Consider the following 25,588-nt stretch of genomic DNA (forward strand, 5'->3'; position numbering starts at 1 on the left):
GTGTTTCTCAATTTTTAAGTCTCCTTTGATTTTTACTCTCCACATTAAAATTTTAGATTCCGACAATTTTTATGTATTAATATTTTATTACACATTCTAATAATAAGTATATGATTAAGCATAAGTTTATAACTAACACGTATCAATCCATAGATAAGAGAAATCCAGGTCTCAAAAATTAAAGTTCATAATTATTACTTTTTTATTTATGAATATATTATTGTAGCATTAATCTAATTAACTTGTCAATTGCTGGTTCTAGCCAGATTATTATCTCCTGGTACTATCAGTTAATTCACTTATAAGAAATATGACATGTTTTTTCTAAAACACCATAATCATCTTTCTTAATATCCCCTCTCCCTCTTTTACTTGATTATGGTTGAGGGAGTATCCATAAAGGTAATTTAGAAACAATTGATAAATATAAAAAATAAGTCTTATATTTAAAACTAAAATCAACTCAACAATTAGGTTCTATATTAAGGACTAGAGAAGTATTAAAGTGACTAAGGAGGACAAAGCAACTTCGAGGAAGCCAATTTACATTGGAATCATCATTGGAGAATCAAGATGAAATTTTGGTTTAAAATAATTCAATCACCGGCTTGTACCCTTGCCCAACAAAGCGAGTCCGAAAAGTTGTAGTACTAGGTGAAGAATTGCTTGAAGCACTCATAACTGCAGCTTCAGGAACTGGCTGAGAACCATTTATGGGAACCACAGACTCGATCTTTGCATTTGACTGGCCAAAAAACTGAGCCCCTTCAATATATCTGCATATAGCCGTACTCAATTATCAATCACTCTTTTGGCTTGGACTATTGAAGTTGAATTGACCATAACAAAGATATAGAACTCTTTACTGATATTTTTGGTAGAGTTTTCATCCCATAAACTCCTAAAGTTGTTACCAAAATAGAAGCCTTAAGATTTTAGATCATCAATATGAGGTGATAAACCATAAGTATAGTCCCTAACTAGAACACAGTGAGGTTTCAACCACTTCTGGTTCACTACCACAGTCAAATACTGCAGAATCGATATGTATTTGAAAATCCATTACGGCACATCTGTCTCAAGGATCACAAGGTTGAACAACTTTTTAGGCAAGCATGAAATTCAATGAAAACATCCAAATCATCAACAACTGTTAAAGCATATAGCACTTGAGGAACTAAGCAGAGAAACTAATTTCACACGTATCTAACAAATAAATAACCCATTTAGCAAAGCACGAAGAATGAGTTTACCTTCCAGCAATACAAACATACTTCATTTGAGGGGTGTAAACGGCTTTTGAGCAGTTTTGTTCAACATACTTCAGGAGACCCCGTGTTTGATAGATAACCCAATGTGCGCCCTTTGGAGGCGGGCTGAGAAGAATGTTTATAGAAAAAAAAAAGAAAAAGAAAAAAATTGATCAGAATTTTAATATCATGAACCAAAGTAAGTTAGAGAACTGATTCCTTTATGTTCTAGTAAATAAAGGTGTGGGCATAAATTTTAGTCCTCCAAAATTACACCTTGTCTCATTTGATCTTCCACAGTTTTAACATCTTATATCAGTCTTCCGATAAGTATCTTCTTTTTCACCCTTACAATAACTCATTGAGCAGATAGTAAGCAAAGATAGTTCATGTAGCCTAAAGTGAAGTTGATATGCAGTTAGCTTTTCATCTTGACACTTGGCAAAGCCAACGAATTTGAAATGGTGCTTGGTGCACCTTGCAATTCGATGCCAAGTAAGCACGTAAAATCACATCAGCTTCACATTAAGTGGCATCATCATTTCTGTTAATCATCAATTAACGGGCTTAAAGTGACAACAATATTACATGCAAAATTTGCTTTAGAGGCCTAAACTAAAATGATAAAATTTCATGTGCTTTTTAGATTTAAAAGATCACTTCACTTTAATTAAAAGTAGTAATGCATTCAGTCACGAAACTACGCCGAATGTATTAACCATTGACCAACTCCAAACCATTTTAGACGATTTAACATCTATAAGCAAGAAAATTACAGGTGAGGGTTCCAAGATGAAACATCCCAAATATATGAAAGTATTTGGGCAAAGAGGGTGAGTTGTGGCTGACTAAGTTATGCAGTGCGATTCTACAATACAAAAAATAAAATGCCTAGAGGAAAAGTAATTTAGTTCTTATTTAGAACTAAAGGGATATTCAAAATTGTGTAAACTACAAAGAGATAACACTTATTAGCCATGTGATAAAATTGTGAGAAAGAGTTATTAAACAAAAGTGGAGGTTGAAGACTTGCATTTTTGAGAGCCAATTTATATTTAAGATGGGAAGTTCTACAACAAAAACAATTTATTTACTAAGAGATTCAATGGAAAAGTATAATATATATTAGCATATTAGCACTCAAACAAAAAAGAAAGAAGGGAAACGATAGAAGAAGATTATATGAGAAGTTAATTATATTTAAGGATCATGAATTTTAAAATGATAGAGAAAGATCAAAGTTTTTTTTGTTAAAAAAAAAGTAAATGAACAAAAATATCCTAAGTTTATAGACCGGTTTCAACTCTGAAATGAAATATATTGAATATTAACTTCATAAAGTGTTGTAGCAAAGAGGAAAAAAGCTCCATAGAAAGTGTTGGAGCAAAAAGGGGAAAGAAAGTTTCTAAATTTCAAATCTTCATTGCCTTTCTAATTCTGATAGATTGAAGTACCTCCTACTCCTCTTCATAATTGAGTCTGGTGCCAGTTAAATTTGTAGCTCTAGAAGTTGAAGGCTCAATCTGTTCATCAAATGACTCGTTATATATTAAGTAGATAGCTGTTTTCTTCATTGTGAATCCATTCCCAGCAACTATTATCACCTCCACTTGGTCATTAGGTCCTAGATTTGATATGATTTCCTTCCTCTCTGCTTCATCTTCCAAGGAAGTTAGTTTGTCTTCATTATAGAGCAAAGTGGTTGTCTTTGTATAATTTATTATCATTAAGCTAATTATACAAAATTCACATGCCTTGTTACCCAAGTCACCTGAGGGGAAATGTGCACAACAAATAGTCATCCCTTTTAAATGATCACCACCAATAACTGGAGGCACCTCAAATTTTACAGAAGCTCCTTCACTCTTGAATGTTAGCCAGTAGGGATACTTGTCACTAGGGAGAATACAATCATCACTATACTTTACAAGATTTAATCCCTGCATAATAACAAAACCACAGCCTCTAATTTAACTATATAATATGAATGCAGAAATTTTTCTTGCAGAAGAAAGAGAATCCAATTAGAGAAAAAGAGAGAACCTGTGAAACTTTCTCTGAAAGTACACGAAAGACTTGAGCATTCTTTCCAATTTTAATTAAATGATGTCCCAAGCAATATTCAAGTCTTGAGATGTCTGTACAATTGGTTGCACAGAAGGAATTAGAAATCTCTAATCCATCATCCATTAAAAGATTTTGTTGCTTGGGTTCATTACTAGGGATTGTTGAAGGACGGCAACGGATACTCTTTATCATCTTCCATAAAATTGATGATGGCATGCCCGCATGTGTCGGAAAAAGAGATAGTGGATTATTTATTGGGGGCATCCAAGACCAGAAGATAGAAGGAATCACATGATGTGATAATCCTTCATAACCAAAAACAGATAGATGTAAGATGCTTTTTAATCTCCCTAAAGAAAATGGCACTTGTTTTATTGTAGGAGCAATTAGAGTTGTCAAGGATTCCATTTGCTCTATGTCCTCCTCTAGCTTTTCAATCATCATACAACCAGAAAGAATGAGAGTTTTCAAGCATTTTAATTTATAAATGCTTCTCGGGAGACTACGAAGTCTAATACAATCCTCCAAATCTAGTAGAAGAAGTTTATCCAGAAGTCCAATAGAATCATGTATCTTGGACAAACTTGGACACTCTTTAAGTATCAGCTTTTCAAGATTTGGTAGTTTTGAAAAATCAGGAGTTTCAACCAAGTTAGGAGAGTGGCTAAGATTGAGAATTTTCAGCCTCCACAGTAGCTACAAGGAAAACAATTTCAAAGGGGAATTCAAATGAACGTCTTGAAAAATAAACAGTAAAATATGAGAAACGATTATATGTAAAATCCTTCATCTAAACTGAAACTCTCAAGTGAAAACATTGTTTTCAATCATTTGAAAATCAACGCTTGAAGGTAAAAACATAGTATCATATGCTTGATCTGAAAAAGGTAACACATAATTCAATGAAAGCTTTAAAATATAAAATCAATGAAAAATAGAGTAATATATTTATGCGTCCCTAATCCCACTTTTATTCCACATCCATAAACTTTGAAGCTAATAACAAAGTACTGCCTCTAGTCCTTAATATAAAAACTAGTTTCACATTCAATTTATTCCTAAATATAAGATCCTAATGAATTTTGTCTATCATATTTATCTAATTTTTTTTAAAAGTAATCCTTGTAGTAGTTGCACATGTTAAATGTTTTATCAAATAATAGTTCTAGCTAATACACATGATCAGCAAAGATATTTTAAAAAAGACAATACCCATTTATTATAAATAACTAACTTAATTAATTTATTAATCTATTCAATTAGTTAGCTAGCTCTTATATAAAGGATAGGAGGTAGCATTAATTTACATACCCGGGGTTCCTTCCACACTTGCCTGAGACTGCTATATCTTAAGTCAATAGCAACTAATTCCTCTTGATAAAAATTGCGAGGAATGGATTTTATGGGAAAGCCGTGCCAGCAAAGCCATCTGAGATCCCTACTAATGTATTCATAGTCTCCTCTAAATTGTATATCTTCGAGATGAAGTAATCTCAATCTCTTCATCATCTTAAATGATTCTGTCTGAATATGCATTTTTCCACTTAGTGACGACTTCAAAGACATTCCTTCAATAGCCTCTGTTCCCTGTAAAAATATATTGAAATCAAAGTTTGTATTTAAATTATTTTGTTTACCAAAAAGCAAAATAAGAGACTACATATAGAATGAGTTTTAAAATGCATAAAATAAAAGACGAAACCAAGTGGTTTATATGACCAATTAATAGATGCTCATTTGACTTCTTGCAATACATGTTAATTACTAGGGAATAGTAACCCCTAGCTAGTTTGGATGGGAAGGAAATTAGGGAGGAAAGAATACGAGGAAAGCTCCCAAGACAAATAAACTTTTTTTTAAAATCATTTTTGGGAGTTTTATTCCCTCCCATCATTTTCCTCTCACTTTTCCCTCCATCCAAGCATAGCCTAAATGTTAGATATAAAAGTTCGTACCATGCGTTTTAATAATACAGCAAGTGCATCCTCATGAAACCATAATCTACTTCTCTTCCCGAGCTCATTTGGAGATTGTTCACGAATTACTTCCCTTCCCATATCCCGTAGCAAATCATGCATACCAAGCTTGTTCTTCTCATCAATGGTTACTAGGCTCCGCTCCACAAGGCTTTTGATTCCAATGTCAGCAAAAAATTCACAGCCATTTAATATCTGTGTCACTTCATTTTTGTCCATCCCAATAAAGAAGCAACATATATCAAGGAATATTTCTTTCTCAAAAGGATCACTTAAACCATCAAAGCTTATTTTTAGCTTCTTCTGTATCTTGTTATCAGGAATTTTCTCAAGTTTCTCTCGTACGCTCTTCCATTCCTCCACTTCTCTACCAAATAAACAGGAGCCAAGGACTTCAAGAGCTAATGGAAGTCCCCCACAGTATGCAACTATATCTTTTGAAAGTTCGGTAAAATCTTCTTTAGGACTTTCCTGTTTAAATGCATGCCAACTAAAAAGCTCAAGAGATTCTCTTTCATCCAAATTCTTCATTCTATAAATACGAGAGTCCATCTGAAGAAGTAGACGTTGATTTCTCGTTGTGATGATTATTATGCTTCCTGGTTTAAACCAATCATGACTTCCAGCTAAAGCATTCAGTTGGGCCAACTTATCGACATCATCAAGCACAACTAGCGCCTTTTTATGGCAAAGTCTGTCCCTCAATGTGATTTTTCCTGATTCGATGCTAGTTATCTTCATTTTTGTTGTTTTACATATTTCAGAAAGAAGTTGGTTCTGTAAGCGTACCTGGCCCTTCTTTTGATCCCAAACTTTTCTTATCTTTGAAAGATAGCTTCTACTCTCAAAAGCATGACCAATTTCATTATAGATGGCTTTGGCAATGGTTGTTTTGCCTATACCCCCCATTCCCCATATCCCTACCATGACAACACCTTCATATGGATGGTTTTGAAGTATTGTGATCAGTTCTCGCACGCGATCATCTACTCCTACTGGGTGGTTAGCAATAAACAAGTCCTTCTTATCCAATATATCACAAGCATTTTGAACAATAGTAGTCACTTTTTTACTCTCATCCCTGCGAATCATAAAAGCACAATAGGAAAAGAGCATTGGACATACACGCACAAATATATATAAACAAGCAGGATCACAAATAAATTCCATATTTGGAAACATATATCTATCCGGAGAAGAAGGGATATTGTGAATAAACTATAGATCAAAGTGAGAAGATCTAGCTCGAAACAACGGTAACAAGAAAAAATATTAGGGAAAATTAATTTTTTTCACTCCTTCAATTTTTAACTTACTTATAACCCAGTCCCTCAATATGACTTGGTACAACTCAGTCATTGAACTGTTAGCTCATTTATGACTTAGTCCCTTATCTTTTTTTTTAATTATTGTTATCCTTATCATCCATAATTCAATTTTGACTCATCCAGCATGTCAAGAATAATTACTAAGACTTTTCCAACTCAATTCCACGAAATTTTTCTACAATAGTTAAACAAAAATCGTGGCAACCCTAATCTCTTATCTCTCCTCCTCCTTTTTCTCGACCCATTTTCTCTCTCTTAATTAGCACCCATGGTTAATGTGTCTCGCCTTCTTCCTTCAAACAACAACATCTTTCTTTTCAAACCTTGTAAGCACGCGACCCTTAAGAGGCAATCCCTATGGTCGACCTCTTTGACCCTGACACCAAGTCCTTCGTAGTGAAGGCCTCCCAGGAGTTTGGCTTCTTCAAGCTCGTTGACCGTGGTGCCCCAGTAGAGTTGATCACCACTCTCAAGAATATAGAGCACTCGAGTTCTTTAGGACGCCCCACTTGGACAAAGATAGGGCAGTTCCTCCTAACCCTTTTGACTATGAAAGTAAGTGAATTGGCTTGATGGCTGTAGGGTTTGGATTAAATACTCTATTCCCTCCTTTTGCTTAAATTTTATATGTAAAAAAATAGGTGGAGCTTAGTTGGAAGAGTCTTATTTATTATTTTTGCATGTAGGATGAGTCAAAATTGAATTATGAAGGATAAGGATAACTATAAAAAAAAAATTAAGAAGATAACAGACTGAGTCATATATAAACAAGTCAAAAGTTTAAGGACTAATTAGCACTAAATTATAATTGAGGAATTAAGTTATAAGTGATGAGTCAAAAGTTGAGAGCAGAACAATACATATTCCTATGGTAAGGAACAAGCAAAAGTGAGTCATTTTTCAAATAATGTGGCTTCTAATTTTTTAAGTATCCTAAATAATATGCGTATACATGTAACCGGCCATAAGGTGTCTTAATCAAAAGCAAATAAAGAATAAAAGCCTACCTGGAACCAAGAACAACGATCCCTGCAATGCCCCCAGCCTCAGTAAGGGCTATCTTCCAGTTGGAAACTCGATCTTTTGGTGGTGAAATTCTTTGTATAAGATTTTTAAATGCTTCTCCAAAACTACAAGTTTGATTACGAACTTCTGATGGATCCACATCATAAAACACAGGTAGAACCACAAGACCATTTGATTTATGGTGCTCCATGATCATTGACAATTCCTCCAAACACCATTTAGATCCAGCATATTCCCTAGAGAATATGATGGTTGCAATTTTCGAACTTCCAATTGCTTGTAATAGTTCCATTTTGATACGACTTCCTTTGGGAAGCTCAACATCATCTTTGAAAACAGCAATGCCAGCGTTACATAGAGCTGAATAGAGATGTGCAGTAAAAGTTGCTCAAGTGTCTTCACCTCTAAAACTCAAGAACACTTCATATCTGTGACCTAAATGTTGTATTTTAAAAATACAGAATATCAATAATTTAAACTAATATGATTAAAATATTATTATGATATAAACAATTCTATAATTTAAAGTCAGAAATATCATGGATATTGATATTAATTATCACATTCACTGCTAAATGCATGTTTGATAATATGTGAAGCACATGCGTCCTCATAAAACCATAACCTACCTCGATTTTGAAGCTCTTTTTGTGAAGTTTCATGTATTATTTTTCTTCCCATGAGCTGCAACAGATTATGCATTCTAAGTTTGTCGTTGTCATCAATGGTTAATAGGCTTCGATCCACTAGGGCTTTTACCCTACTGCCACCCTCGCATCCACGGTAATCCAACTTTCGCATCACAACCTGCATGTCCTCCCCAATGTAAAATAAGACGATACTTAGAAATACTTCTTTTTCTATACTATCTAAAGAGTCAAAGCTAAGCTTTAGTTTTTCGTATATCTGATGAGGGAGATCTGCCCTTAGTTTCGTCAATTCCGACTTCCATTCTACCATTGACTGCCAATTCAAAGAAGAGCGGATATGCAGAAGAGCTAGTGGCAGTCCCTCAGTATAAGCAACCATTCTTCTACAAAGTTGGATGAATTTTCCTTTGGGATTTACATGTTCAGATAATGGTCCTCCACATAAAAGTTCAAGAGAATCATGATGGTTCAAAATTTTCATTCTATATATATGGTCCACTGGAAAGGCTTCAAGTAGACGTAAATCTCTGGTTGTAATGATTATTTTGCTCCCTCGACCAAATTTATGACTTGCACATAAAGCATGTAGCTGCTCCATGTGATTCACATCATCAACCACAAGAAGTAACTTCTTATTATGGTTATCTCTTCTCATCTTTGTTGCTTCACGTATTACTGAATCATGGTTTCTCCATTTGTCCCTGACATTTGAAAGAAAACATGTACTGTCGAATTCCTGACGAATGAGATGATAAATGGCTGCAGCAAGGGTTGTCTTGCCTATACCCCCCATTCCCCATATCCCTATGGAGATAACATCTTTTGATTCATGGTTTTCAAGCATTGAAATCACTTCTTGCACTTGAGATTGAACTCCTACTAGGCCATCTGTGGCCAATAACATTGGCGAGTGTAATATATATAGAACATGCTCAACAATATTCTGAATAACCACAATTTCATTCCTGTGAATTATGAAGAAAGAATAGCAGAAAAGGAAGCAGCGATTAATTAAGCAGGACTACAGCTAAAAGCAGAATATTGGTAAATATCAAGAGCAACAATCATACTTCCATCAAGATGTTAAACACAAAAGCCTTATTAACTTAATCATCTTCACACCTTCATAGAATTAAAATAATATAAATCAGTTCACATGCAAAGCCATAGTTCCATGTTAATCGTGCTACGTAAATTTAAGTTTCCGCTATAGCGTGAATAAAAGGGAATTATGCGTGTCCTGTATCCTAAAGTTGTTATCTGTTAAAGGTTTTAATGATGACAAACACCTCGTAAATAAGTCGCAGTGTGATGCTAGACTGACAAACTCAATTATTTTTACATATTTTGATATCTTTTATATGAGTTTTGTCAACTTAATTGGTTCCTTTTGGCATTAATTGATTATTAATTGGTTTGATATGTTTTATTTTGAATTATTATTTTATAGGGGCAAAATTGTCATATTTTAGTTTAATTGTGACTAATTAATTTTTGAGGACAATTAATGCTACCTTATCTTTGAATTTTTGCTTGCAGGTATTTGGAAGATTTTGAAAATAAAAAAAGAAAAAAAAAAAGAAAAGAAAAAAATAAAACAAAAAAAAAGAAAAAGAAAAAAAACTAAAATAATAAAAGGGGGGAGCAAAACGTTGCGTTTTGCCCCCTCCCCACCAAACCTATTATTGATATGATCTTCAACACGGGAGGCAGGAGAAGACGCCGAACGCTGGAGATATACACGGAACACACACACGCGACGCCGAACGAAAAAGAGGCGAGCTGGGGGCGGCTGGAGAAAAAAAAACAGAGCACGCCGCACAGAACGAAACACACACGACACGCAACAGAGCTGGCTGACGGCGCTGAGGGAGAACGAACACAGGCGGACGCTGGAACTGAACACACACACAAGCTGAACGCCGAGCAAGCCTGGGACGACGCCGAAGACAAGCTGAAGCGGAAAAAGACGCAAGCGAAACAGAGACGTGAACCATTCAGCGTGAACAGTGTTCTTCCATGGGATCCTGTAGCAAAATACTGATTGCAGCGAATTTGATGGCAAAGCGTGGCTAATTCCTAATTCTCTAATTCAACAATAATGGCAGGAGCTTAGATCATCAAAGGGGAGTTTCAGTTGCTTTAATTTCCTACTCAATAATTGTTTAATAATTCCTAGGTCTTAGGATAGTTTTTCTGATTATTGGGATAATTGTATTGCTTAATCTGATTATATTTGGGGATTATTGTGACTGAATTATTGCTTAGTATTTGACATTGGGCTGTTTATAGTTTTGATCTCAATTATAATGTTGTGGTTATGACATTTGTATTGATTTTGGAATTAATATATTGTGATTTTCTAAGGTGGCTTAGAATTTTGGATCATATAGTCTCTTGCTAGCTTTAATTCTGTTAGTTTGGATTTAAGAGTTCTAATTAAGCATTGGTTTTTAGCATCTTTAATCCCATTTTACTATTCTGGTTGCAGTTAGTAAGTTGGGATTTTAGGAAAATATTTTGTGACAACTCGAGGTGGCTCGGTTGTTGGATTAAAAGCTTAATTATAATTCTTAATTCATTGTTTTTAACTCCCACATCTTTTAAAGTGATGATTGCCTACATTGTTGAATTAGAGGATTGATTACCATCAGTGTTATTCGTGTGTCTCATTTTCATTTCTTTAATCTTCATTCATTTTAATCACTTTTATATAAAAACAAAAAAAAAGTATTTTAATTTCAATTTAATTCAAGGCATTTAGTTAGCAATTTTTCAAACTCAAATCAAAAATCCTTTTTATAGTTTAGGTTACTTGCATTTATTTACTAGGATTTAATTTCGTTTTCGGCTCCTCAAAGTGAATACGACCCGGATTGTGCACTATATTGCATTAATTTGGTTAATTTTTGGAGTAACCCCAAAGCGACAATTAAGGGCAGTTCAACTTCATAGACTTGTTGCTTTTGGCTTATAGAACATTTACAGGGGAAAAACATTTTGGTATGACTTGGGTGAATAGATTGTTATAGCCTAAAATAAACACACTTTATATGACAACTATTATTATACTCCTCCAGTCCTAAATGTAATACCCTTATACACACTAGTATAAGGGTCTTATATTTAGGACCGGAAGAGTATATCATCATCATTATTCAATCACAAAGCATTCAGTTCCTTGTGAGCAAATAGCCCACCCAAGACATCGATTTTATGAATTAATATCACATTAATCTTTTAATAACTAATTTAGAGCACGACAAGAAATCATACTATCTTTCACACACGCAATAATGGCAAACTTGAAAATAAATAATATAGTAAAAGGACAATACTTAGGTCAAGTTTTTTATATCCATTTTATTAAGTTTTTCAATCACACATGGCCTTGGGTCATACTTTTAGATATTATCATTTAATTATAGACCTACCTTAAAATTTAAGACATATAACCATGTATGATCAGAGAACTTAACATGATAGATTGAGAAAAATTGATCTAACTATTCTTCTTAGTAAAACTGAAAATAAATAAAATGCAAAACGAAAAGAAAAATAAATTAATACTTGGACTCCAAATTGGCCACAACAAACTCATTAATGCCTCCAGCTTTATTGAGAGCTCTCCTCCATCTTGAAACTTCATCTTTAGTGGGTGAGATTCTTTGTATAAGACCTAGAAATGCTTCTCCAAAATCAAAGATTTGATCACGAACTTCAAACGGATCCACACCATAGAATACGGGAAGAACTACGAGATAATGTGATTCGTGAAACTCTATAATTTTGGTAAGTTCATCGAGGCACCTTTTGGAACTAGCATAGTGTTTAGAAAATATGATGATTGAAATTTTAGAGCCTTCAGTTGAGAAATCATCTTTGAGAACGGAAATTCCAGCTTCCCTTAGAGATGAATAGAGAAGGAAAGGGAAAGATTTTTGAGTGTCTTCACCGCTTGCTTTCCTTTGAAAAGGATTGAGATGGGATGGGAAATATTTTCTGCTGCCTTCGCCTCTACTAAAACTCAAGAACACTTCATATTTGTAGCCTACATTTCACACAAGCACATAAAAGGATCTGTAAAGGTTAATATTTGTTATGAACGACCATACCATAATAATTGTAAATATATTCAAGAACGAGAAGATAATTCATTGGCACTCATACCCTAAAAAATAATACATGTCAGTTTCTTTTCCTTTTCTTATTTTTCTTTATTTTCTCTTTCTTTCTTCTCCCAACGGACTCTGCTGAAGAAGCAATTGTGCAATTCATGGAAAGACACATTCAAATAGCAACTTGTGTCCAAGTGCAAAGTTAAATTTTTAGCCCCTTTAGCCAAATTCTGTGTTTTTTAACTTTCTAGTCAAATGTACTTTGTGTGTTGACTGAAAAGAAGACCCCCCCTCCAAACGCACACACATATATATCGTGTCCTACAAGGCTATAACCGAGCAGCAATTTTTTATTTGTTGGGGGCGCCATGGTGTATATTTTAAAAAAAAACAAATACACACACACACATATTAGTAGTTTTAGTTTTTAATATTTTGTAAGTTTGAAAATTAATTTTGTAAAAAAAACATCATAAGATAATATATAATGGATTAAGGTGCAAATTAGTCAGGAAAGTTCTTACTCAGCAGCACCACTAGATATCCGAAAGTTTTTTGAATGCAAATCTGTCCCGAAAGTCTAAGATCACAGCAATTTTGGCCCTTACTATTAACAATTAACATTGACAGTTAATATTTTTAATGGCAATGGCAAAAGGAAAAATCACAGAAAAAAAGAGACAGCTGAAATAGAAAAATTACAAATAGGGACTCATAACAACATTAGTATGGGTTTTGACAACAATTTTTGTGAACGGGTCACTGTGTGCAATGTTTTAATTTCCAGGGTTTTTTTTGTTGTTGTGATTTTCCCAGACCCAATTGCTATGATTTTAAACTTTTGGGGTAAATTTGGATTAAAAAAATGACTCACCTACTACGCCTAAGTGAAAACTTTCAGGATAAATTCGTACCTTAATCCATAAATTATTTATGTTATTAATCACTTAAAAAATTACAAAGCTTTTCAATTTAATAACCAAATACGAGTATGATTTTGTAGTTGGAGATAGCAGGAAGCTTTGAGTTTGGCTTCAAAACCGGTTGTGAATCCCACGTGGGAATAAGAATAGGTGAAAATGAGACTTGATGAACTTTCAGTACTACAATAAGAATAGGTGAAAATGAGACTTGATGAACTTTCAGTACTATTAGTTATATTTAAAGGCCATAAATTGTAGAAGTTTCAAACAAAGACAATGGTTCTTGGTAGAAATTAATTTCTTGTGTTGAAACAAAATGTCCACTTTGATTTCTTTTCAATACACATCTTGTTTTTCTTTTTCCCTCTCAGAATGGAACATGAAATATCTTTCCACTGAAAGTGAAAGAATTTCTTGTGGGCAAAAGTAAAAAGGGGAAAATAATTTATAGGCGCGTATAATTTTACCTAATTTTTAATTAGATTCATGTAGTTGTTTTCTGACCCAAAAAAAAAAGAAAGATTCACATAGTTTTTTTCTTTTTTATCAACTCTTATAATTTCGGTCTTTAATTATGTCTCGGTAGTGTTTTTCGCTTTTAATAGGCATGTCATCGAAACTCAAGGAAACTTATAAAAAAAAAATACATGTTCCTGATTAAAAGACCTGATAAAAATTAAAAAAAATTACAAACACCTAATTAAAATTAGGTAAAAATTATAAGGCCCTTCTAAAAAGAAAAAAAAAGAAAAAGAAACCTAACTGAAAATGAGATGAAATCATAGGTAGATAGAAACCTAACTGAAAATGAGATGAAATCATAGGTAGGTGCAGATTAAATTTTTCCAAGTAAGAAAAAAAGAAAGTGAAAGGATGGATAATTGCGTACCCTGCCGGCTCAGAGACTTATTCACCCGATCCATGGAATGTTCCGTGGGTATGGCTTCGAAGATATTGGATTTAATCGCTTTTTTTCTTCCCTCCTTTTCTTTTCTGTAGAAGAAGAACAAGAATCCGTTAAAACTGGAGCAACTAGCATATGATCAATCCAAAAAAAAAAAAAAGGTGTAGATGGAGCGGAAAGTTACTTGGGAATTGCTGGGTTGGCAAAAGAGAGACGATGAATCTAGTGTATGTTAAGTGTGTGTGTGTGTGTGTGTGTGAGAGAGAGAGAGAGAGAGAGAGAGAGAGAGAGAGAGAGAGAGAGAGAGAGAGAGAGAGAGAGAGATTTAAGAGGCTTTGGTTGCTTCTGATCTGCCGGAAAGAGTGAATGGAAAAAGACTGAGGTGAACGAAAAAAAGGGATGCAGAAGCAGAAGGCGACTTGGGTATGTTTGGATTGGCGTTGGGCAAAACTGACTTCTAATCCAACTGACTTTTGTAACTAAAATTAGAGTAAAAGTCAGTTATGGTATGTTTGGATAGGTGCTTTTAAAAAGTCAGTTAGAAAAATTAAAAGTTGTTTGGATGAATAGAAAAGTTAGTTCAGTTGTAAAATGACTGAAAATGACATATACTTTATTGAATAGTAGTGTTTGATATTTTTAATGTGATAATTGTTAAAAAATATCTAAAATTATTATGATAAAATAAAAATAGTTTATTTATGAGATAATAAAATAAAAATATCAAAAGAGCCAAACACCCATATGCTTCGGTCAAAAGAGCACTTCATTTTTTTTTTTTGGTCCAACAAAAGAGCACTTCATTATTCTCATTATTATGCTCGCTTCCATACTTCACCAATGCCGGCAATTTCTGCATCGCCCTCAGGATTCCCCCTCTACTCTCGTCCACCTCCTCCGAAGAATCCTCCATTAATGCTCCCACCATCACCCAAGCCTGTATGTTGCTCAGAACCAGAGCCTGAAACAGCGCCACCTGATGCTGCGACCGCGACGTATCGCCGTCGACGGGCATTAGGTCCGTTCCTTCTTCAACGTTGACGTTGCGATGATGGTAAATCCTGGTGTCGATGAGCCGGTAGAAGAAGCTGCAGAGAATGTGGTAGACGACGCAAAAGAAGAGTGAGACGGAGAAGCCGATGACTGCTACGCATGGGTTCTCTGTTTTGGTTTGAGCTCGGTGCATATAGATGAGAGAAATTAATGAGTCATAATTTTGCAACGGTGAAAAGCTACTTCCCACAGCGTTGAAGAATAAGCCGCTTTTCTGTAAAAGTCAGATGCAAAAGCTATGTATCCAAACAACCAGTTTACCATCAGAAAGCTCCCAACTGACTTATTCCATTTTCCAAGGCACGTTTGGACCTCAAAACGGAGATCCAAACATACCCTTAGCTTATGGGAGGAAGAAACAAGGAAGCTACACTCAGATGAGTGCTTTGCAAAGTGGAGATAAGTTATTTAATTAAAAGTAACCTTTTTTTGTCACAAAAAAAGTAATTTTTTTTATTTTAATTTTAATCACTTTCATGCAATCTCCTTTCAAGTTTTGTCATTTTGCGTGACATTATTGACCTGATTCTATTTAAATCATTAAAAAAGATTAAACTAGAATAAAGTAAAAATTGTCCCTCCCCTGAATTATATATCAGGGATTAAACTATATAAGGCTCTTTACCTAAATAAACCATATGTAAAACCCAGGTAACTAATTTGCAAAGCACAAAAGAAAAATAGTTAAATTAATTTTATAATATATATATATATATATCATATAATATCATATTATAACGTACAAATCATATATGATGTACAGATGAGGCAGGGAAAAAGAGAGAATAAAGACACGAGAGAGGGAGAGATAGAAAGAAACGAGGGTTGTATCAAAAAAGAACAGAGAGTAAGATGATAAGAAGAATAGTAAAGAAGATGTAAAATATATATATATAGTAAATATGACAGAAAAATCTTAACAAAAAATAAAATGAAGGAGGTTTTTTTCTTTGAAAAAAGAGGAAAATGATAATCTCAAAAGAGGGAGGAAGACCTTCGTTTTTTGGTCTTCAAGCTGAGAGGAAAAAACCAGGAAATGGAGGGAGAAGTTTCGGGCGACTGAACGCGGGAGTAAGGAATAGCCGACACGGAAGTTCAAAATTCCAATTCGAAAAGAAGGATGAATGAAAGCTGCCTTGTGCATTAAGGATAGCTGACAAAACGGGTCATGGGTGGCTGGTGGCTTTGCAGGTTCTCTTTCTCTTCGCTTTACAAAGCTTTATGAGCCATCATACAAATATTGAAATAGTATTTGTAATGAACTGCACATTTTGTCATGCGCCTGTCACCCGCCTGATATATGAAGGAAGACGAGGGGAGCAAAAACGTGCTGGTTTATTACAGTACACCATATATACGTATCTTATTTTTATTTTTTAATATAAGATATTTTAAATATTACTTATATTGAGTTATTTTTATATTGAAATGTGAATATTTTTGAAACTTCTATTTAAATCATATTTTATAAATCATGACCGGTTTAATCTCGAGTTGACCCCAACCTAATCCATTAGCTTTTAACTTACTACTTCAACTGATTTAATCACCGGTCTGATTTGTCAAACCTTAGTTATAAGATTTAATGAAGAAATTGATTAATTCATAGTCTTCAACTTAATATTTTTTTAATGAGCACAATAGTGCATTGAATGTCTGCATTGCACCACAAGGATAATAGCATAAAAGACGAGACAACCAAGGAGTACTACTTTATTAAAACAAATTATTAACGTACTATTTTAAAATATGTAAACTTCAGCTGGTAAAGTTATCCTCTGTTAGATTTATTTTTTTTTAAGAAAATTAATCAGACTTTAACATTGAAAACAAGGCACCCTATCTTGGAAACTCAAGCGTAGCCCTTTATATTTTACTTCCATTGTGGTCAAGCATTTCTTTCTCTCTTTGAACAACTCCGATCTCCAATATAAAATCTTTTTTATAATGTATAAAAAGGTCTTATATTTAGAACTAGAAGAGTATATATGTTTTTTATTTTATACGATTAAAGTAACTACATGCACATGTTAATATTACGTTTGAGAATTCATCCAAACATACTGAATAGCGCTGCCACTAAAATAACTTGTTGTTGACTTAAATCTGAGTTATTGAAGCCCTCAACCCTTTTTTTCCCTTTTCTTTTTTGTTTAGTTTGTTTAAAAATTTTAAAAATATGGTTTAAGAGACTTTTACCACACATGTACATATTCATGCCTGTATTCCCTAGTCAAGAGGCATGAACTTGGCACATCCGTTTATAATACGCTCTGGCCAGTTCCGTGGGGAATGGTGGAATTGATTTCAAGGCGATATGAAAGAATTAGATCATACACAGGACTAGATTCAGGGACACCAAATAGCTCAAAATATGGATTCTGATTCAATTTTTTATTTTTCTAGTTTCCACTCCCATGTACCAAACACAGCATTACTAATTCATCGATCAAGCTGCACAAACTTGATGTTTACTTTTCTATAAATATAATCTTTAGTCATTTAAATTTGTCTTTATTTAGGTTTTAATCCCTTAAGTTTTAAAGTATAGGTTTTGGCTTCTCAAATTTCTTTTCATTTAAAACATTAGTTCCTATATTTTAATAAAAATCTAAATTATTTTTTCCTTTTAGGGACAAAAAACTATAATTTGAAATTTGAATGATCAACATCAAAATGAAGGCAAATCAAAAATTATATCAACTCTTTCTTTAATTTATAACCTTTTTGGCAAAATCCTAAATTTATAATGGATTATAGAAGGGTTTGAAACTATGCCCCTAAAATATGAATGAGTTATAAGAAAATTTTGAAAAATTTCAGTAAACATATTTAAGCAAATTAACCTTTTGGATTAAAAATCTTTATTACTTTATTAGTGTGAACTGTATTTTAAAGCTACTTTTATCATTACGCGTCACTGATTGGCCACGCGCGTCCTTTCGTCCCAAAACGTCATTTCCCCTCGTCCTTCCATCGCCTCCTCTATTTCCTTCCTTCATTACCAGCCCGCTTGTCGCCCTTTTCAACCTTGCAGGACTTTATTAAAAAGAAAGGGCTTTACTTTCCTGGTCTTATCGGTACTTTCTCTAAGCCTTCGTCATTTCAGACATTTCAGGAGAAAATTCTTAAGGGGTGAGATTTAGAAGCAGCCAAAAGCCTCTCATATCTCTTTCTTCTTCCTCCGATCACTGTGCTAAATAAGTTAACCTCTCATCCTTCCCAGCTCTTGATGTACAAAATAAATTAAGATCTTATATTTAATATCAAAATAAAAATTAAACAAATTTTTATATTAATATCTGAAGCTAGTATTTACTGTAGGCTAAAAGGCCACTGGCAAATATATGTCATGTCTATGCAATTTCCTTGAAACTCCATTTCTGGCTTGCAGACCAAAATGATGTGTGAAATTTCTTTCCTCTTTCCGCGTCAATGCGCAAGTCCTTTTGCAGGGGACCATGACAAGAAAAATTAAAAGAGACATATTTTGGTGAAAAAGACCCATTAGACATTTATCTCTCTTATTAGTGGATCATCAGATGGCTATGATGGTTCATTTTTGGCCACTTGCTGCTTTTGAACCTTGAATCCTGCCCAGGCACTTGACTACAGCGTGGCTCGTTACAATAATTCTTCCCTTCAATTCCATAAAAGCACTTGCTCATTATCATAACGTCATAGTGCCTATTTGAGATCACCATAGAAATTCCTTATAAGTACGTTTTACATAAACCGAAATAAAACTCCTCTCATATACTTACCTCGTATCTTATAAATCACTATTAAAAAGTTATTTATAAACTACTTATAAACTATTTCAAACGAGCCAATAATGTAGTCAAGTCAATAAGGGGAGGTGAGGCCGCGAGGGGTTGATTTCAGTGAGCTGCATTTCTGAACTTCAGAAATATTTTGTTTAAAAAAAAAAGATAAGACTTTTTTGTCAATTTTTATTGAAATTATACTTTTTTTGGCAAAAAACTCTCATAGTTTAATGGCATGAATACTTTCATGTAAGTGGGAAGCTGCAGAGTCAATCTTATTTATAATTTCAGACATTCAATGCATGTCCATAGCCTTCAAAAGCAAAAGTTCTCAATTTTAGAGGAGAGGGAGGAGGGGATGAGAAGAAAAACCAAGGACTTGTTTGTTTGCTTTTTTTTTTTGAAATGGTTTTTTTAAAAACAAAAAACAATTGTTTGACGATTTACTTCTAGTTAAGTGTTTTTAAAAAGAAAAAATAGAAATTTATTTTTAAAAAAGTAAAAAATCGAAACAATTGATTTTGAGTTTCTTGCGCATTAGACCACGGGGAATTGCTGCCATGTCATTCATCATATTTTTCTCCTCATTTTTTGTCCCATCATGCAAAAGAGAGCCGAGCCAATGGCAGTCCTTCACCGTATTTGATGACTCGCTCTGAAAATCCCAAAACTCATTTATTGGAATAGATTTCTTAAATGCGTGCAAGCAAAAATACTTAAGAGACTCATTATTTAACCTTTTCATTTCATATGTTATTATGTCAACAGAGAATTTGTAGATAATGCCACTGACATACTTTGCCCCTCTTGTAACGGATATCAAGCTCCCTTTACCACACCATTTCACATGTCCCAACAATTTCTCAAGTTTACGCCCATTATATGCATCATCAAGTACTACTAAGACTTTTCTTCCGCGAAGTACTTCAAAAATTTGTTCATCATTTAAAGAAACATCTATCTCATCAAGTTCAGTTTCAGATATATTGGGTAAATTCCCAATATTTAAAAGGAAACTTTTACCCACAAAATTGGCAACAATTTTATCATAAATAGTTTTGGCAATTGTAGTTTTGCCAATACTTTTATCTCCCCACATTTCGAATATGATCGTATCATCCCACCAAATGTATCTCCACTTCAGAATTTCAAGCAATTCACTCACAGGAAGTGATAACCCTACTAGATGATGGCATGGCAGATCATGAAACGACTTATTATGCAGCATGGAAAGATCTATGTTTGCCAGGCGGCTACTGATTTTGCTCCTGTCAGTTTGCGATGTAATGTTAGATTAAAACAACGAAGAGTTGTTCAGTCCCAAAAACCAAAAAAAAACACAAAGAGGTATAATTGTGTAAAAGAAATATTGGCCCTACATACACATTTAAATTCTTTTTTTTTTGTTGAGAAGGTTGTCTTCTTGCTATTTCTGCTACCGCTAATACATGATTTAATATTTCTTATATTTATTAAATTTTTTTCAAACTGCTCTTATTAATACTTCCTTAACAATAATTAAAGGCAACAATACTTCAAATGCACTCATATATATTATAAAGTAACCAATGCTTGGTATTGCAGAGAAATTTATTATTAATACTCCACAGAAAAAAAAGCCCAATGCTTGGTAACGCAGGGGGAAATTCTACTGTTGTTTATTTTCCAAAAACAATAATAAAATAAAATTTTTTCACTTTTGTACCATTCAAAGTGATTAGAACTTTTCCACAGAAAAAAAAGCCCAATGGCTAGGGTATCTTAGGAGTGTTGTTTGTTTTTGTTCTTTGTTTTCTTATTCTTAAAATAATTTTATAAAATTGTTTTTAAGAACAAGTTTTAGAAAAAAAATATAAAATATTACACTTTGACAAGTGATAATTATCACCAGTAGTAATAAGTAGTAAGTAATAAAAGAGAAGAGAAGAAAATTTTTCTAATTTTTCAAAACAAAAACAAGAAAACATGTAAAAGTTGTTTTGGTTTTTTAGTTTTTAAAAACATATTATTGTCTTTTTGTTTTTTAAAACAATCAACTAAAAACAAATTGCAAATAAGTTTTTTTGTTTTTTTCTTTTTTAAAAACAAAAATTGTTTTCGAAACAAGAAACCAAACAAGCCTTTAATCTCGCTATTTTTCATTCTAGGAAAACGTAAGCTTCTTTTTGTATTTTATCCAATCAAATGAGTTCGCTTAATTAAAAAAAAGGCTAAACTATACTTTTAGTACTTTATTTTTTACACAAGGTTTCATTTTAGTCTCTTAATTTTTAAAAATAAACTTTTAGTCTTTTAATCTTGCAATCATTAATAAAAAATGATGATATAAGATCCTATTTATCTATTTTTTAAAATAGTCTTTGTATCAGTTATAAATATTAAAGATTTCATCAAATTTTAGTTTTACCTAATATATATATATAAATAACAAATTATAAATAACTAATTTAACTAATTTTTTTTAATATTTTTAAGTTAGTCAATTAGTTCAAGTATTGGAGAAAGCAAGGCATATAACATCCGCACAATAATGACAAATAAGTAATGTCCATTTCTATCTTGTGTGCCGTGTAAAAGGGTTCACTCATTTGTGTTTCTCAATTTTTTAAGTCTGCTTTGATTTTTACTCCCCGTCTTAAAATTTTAGATTTTCCGACAATTTTTATGTATTAATATGTATTAAACATTCTAATGATAAATATATGATTAAGTATAAGTTTATAACTAAGATGTGCCAATCCATAGATGAGAGAAATCCAGGACTCAAAAATTAAATTTCATATTATTAACTTTTTTATTTTTGAATATATAATTGTAGCATCAATCTAATTAGCTTGTCAATTGCTGGCTCTAGCCAGATTATTATCTTATATTTAAAATCTTATATTTAAGATCAAGTTTTTATATTAAAAATTGAAGGTAGCATTTACTGTGTAGGCTAAAAGGCCACTAGCAAATATATGTCATGTCTATGCAATTTCCTTGAAACTCCATTTCTGACTTACAGACCAAGATGATGTGCGAAATTTCTTCCCTCTTTCCGCGTCAATGGCAAGTCATTTTGCAGGGGACCATGGCAGCAAAAATTAGAAGGGACATGTGTGAAAAAGACCCATTAGCCATTTATCTCTCCCAGTCGGTGGATCATGAGGTGGCCACGATAGTTCATTTTTGGCCACTTGCTTTTGAACGTTGAATCCCTGCCTAGGCACTTCACTTCAGCGTGGCTCGTTACAATAATTCTTTCCTGCAATTCCATAAAAATACTTACCCATTATTATAATGTCATAATGTAGTCAAGTCAATAAGGGGAGGTGAGGCCGTGAGGGGTTAATTTCAGTGAGCTGCATTTCTGAACTTCAGAAATATTTTTTTGAAAACTTTTTTTTGTCAATTTTTGTTGAAATTATACTTTTTTTCCTTTTGGGAAAAAAAAGTCTCATAGTTTAGTAACATGGATACTTTCATGTAAGTGGGAAGCTGCAGATTCAATCTTATTTATAATTTTAGAAATTTAATGCATGCCCATAGCCTTCAAAGGCAAAAGTTCTCAATTTTAGAAGAGAGGGGGAGGAGAAGAAAAACCAAGGACTTGTTTGTTTGTTTTTTTTTTTTGAAAATGGTTTTTTTAAAAAACAAAAAACAATTGTTTGACGATTTACTTTTAGTTAAGTGTTTTTAAAAAACAAACAAATAGAAATTTACTTTTAAAAACTAAAAAATCGAAACAATTGTTTTTGAGTTTCTTGCATATTAGACCACGGGGAATTGCTGCCATGTCATTCATCATATTTTTCTACTCATTTTTTATCCTATTATGCAAAAGAGTGCCGAGCCAATGGTAGTCCTTCATAGCATTTGATGACTCGCTCTGAAAATCCCAAAACTCATTTATTGGAGTAGATTTCTTAAATGCGCGCAAGCAAAAATACTTAAGAGACTCCTCATTTTTTAACCTTTTCATTTCATATGCTATTATGTCAACAGAAAAATTGTAGATAATGCCACTGACATACTTTGCCCCTCTTGTAACGGATATCAAGCTCCTTTTACCACACCATTTCACATGTCCCAACAATTTCTCAAGTTTACGCCCATTATATGCATCATCAAGTGCTACTAAGACTTTTCTTCCGTGGAGTACTTCAAAAATTTGTTCATCTTTTAAAGAACAATTTTATTATAAATAGCTTTGGCAATCGTAGTTTTACCAATACCTTCATCTCCCCAATGATCGTATCATCCCACCAAATGTATCTCCACTTCACAATTTCAAGTATTCCCTCACAGGAAGTGATAAACCTCCTAGATGATGGCATGGTAGATCATGAAACGACTTATTATGCAACATGGAAAGATCCATGTTTGCCAGGCGGCTACTGATTTTGCTCCTGTCAGTTTGCGATGTAATGTTAGATTAAAACGACGAAGAGTTGTTCAGTCCCCAAAAACAAAAAAACACGAAAAAGAAATATTGGCCCTACATACACATTTAAGTTCTTTTTTTTTTTGGGAAAAGTTTATCTTCTTGCTACTTACATGATTGAATATTTTTTATATTTATTAATTTTCTTCCCAAACTGCTCTTATCCATACTTCCTCAACAATAATTAAAGGCAACAATACTTCAAATGCACTCATATATTTTATAAAGTAACCAATGCTTCGTATTGCAGAGAAATTCATTATCAATAGTACGCAAGGGGAAATTCTACTGTTGTTTATTTTCAAAATAGAAAATAAAATAGAATGTTTTCACGTTTGTACCATTCAAAGCGATAAGAACTTTTCCACAGAAAAAAAGCCCACTGGCTAGGGTATCTTAGGAGTGTTGTTTGTTTTTGTTCTTTGTTTTCTTATTTTCAAAATAATTTTATAAAATTGTTTTAAGAACAAGTTTTGAAAACAAAAAAAAATTTGTTCGGAAAATAATTTTTAAAAAATCACGTTTGAAAAAAAATATAAAAAATTACACTTTGACAAGTGATAGTTATCACCCGTAGTGATAAGTAGTAGGTAGTAAAGAAGGAGAGAAAAAGATTTATCCAATTTTTCAAAACAAAAAAAAATAAAAAACAGAAAAAACAAAAACAAGAAAACATATAAAAGTTATTTTGATTTTTCAGTTTTTAAAAACATATTATTGTTTTTTTTAAACAATCAACTAAAAACAAATTGTGAAACAAGTTTTTTTGTTTTTTTTAAAAAACAAAAAATTGTTTTCAAAACAAGAAACCAAACAAGTCTTTAATCTCACTGTTTTTTCATACTAGGAAAACATAAGTTTCTTTTTGCATTTTATCCAATCAAATGAGTTCGCTTAATAAAAAAACTAAGCTATACTTTTAGTACTTTATCTTTACACAAGGTTTTATTTTATTCTCTTAATTTAAAAAAAAAATTTAGTTTTTTAATCCTACAATTATTAACAAAAAATGATGATATTGAGTTTTTTAATGCTGATAAAATATTATCAAATACTAACATATTAAGTTTAATTTTTAAAGTAATCATGGTTGTCATAAAATATTATCATTTAAGACTAACAATTTTAAGGTTAAAAGACTAAAAGTATACTTTTTAAAGTTAAAGGATTAAACTGAAACCTTACATAAAGTTAAAAAAACCAAATGTATACTTTAGTCATAAAAAATAAATTCTCATATGAAAAAACTAAGAAAGAAAACAATAAAAAACTTCAAATAACATTTCTAGAGAGAGCAATTAGCGTCTTAGCGAAGTAACAAGCTAGCGAAGAAACAAGCCAGTGAAGATCCGCTTTTTGAGCAAAAACTTGTAAACAGTAAAAAAAAAACCAAAATATTATACCATGAAAATTTTTATCAGGATAGTGATAATAACTATAAGATCCTAGTCTACTTTGTCTATTAAATTTGTAATTTATTATCTATAATATTCTTATTAATAACATATATCAAGAGAATTTTCATTCAATGATAGTCATAATTAAAAAAATATTTTATAAAAATTAACTCATTTTTATTATAAATAATTAATTTAACTAATTTTTTTAATTTATAGAAAGTTAATAATTTATTGAAAGTTAACTGAAGATATTTTTTTTAACTTTGTTCCCCTCCTCACCCTACCCCCTCCACTCTAGTCAACTTCACGCAGGCCCCCTGCCTTCTCTCTTTGGCTTTTCCACTTCGTATGTTTGCGTTATTGATTATATATATATATATATATATGTATATATATATTCAATCTAAAAACTGTTACCTTATATATTTATAGAGTTAGATCAAAATAATTATTTTCTAAATAATTAATTATAATCATACATTATTTTTTAATAAAAATTTAATGTGGTAGTTAATTAAATAAATATTATATATATTAATTTATTTATAATAATAATCGTCAGTATGTATTTGTGTATTTAAATAAGAATAAGCAGAATACCTTATTAATATCAATATCCAGTTTAAATAAAGATGAAGAAAAATAAAACCTTATCATCATATATTTTGTTGGGAGAATCACAAATAAAGACCCTCCAATA

The 25,588-nt window shown here is 32.4% G+C and overlaps 1 pseudogene; it reads right to left on the bottom strand.

Moving 5' to 3' along the window:
• Positions 1-2,707: 2,707 nt before the first annotated feature.
• Positions 2,708-9,201, bottom strand: LOC114711098 (TMV resistance protein N-like; annotated as a pseudogene).
• Positions 9,202-25,588: the final 16,387 nt, after the last annotated feature.

Source organism: Neltuma alba, unplaced genomic scaffold (genome assembly GCF_004799145.2).
Source record: "Neltuma alba isolate B1F8T4 unplaced genomic scaffold, ASM479914v2 tig00011277_pilon, whole genome shotgun sequence".
Classification (NCBI taxonomy): Eukaryota; Viridiplantae; Streptophyta; class Magnoliopsida; order Fabales; family Fabaceae; genus Neltuma; species Neltuma alba.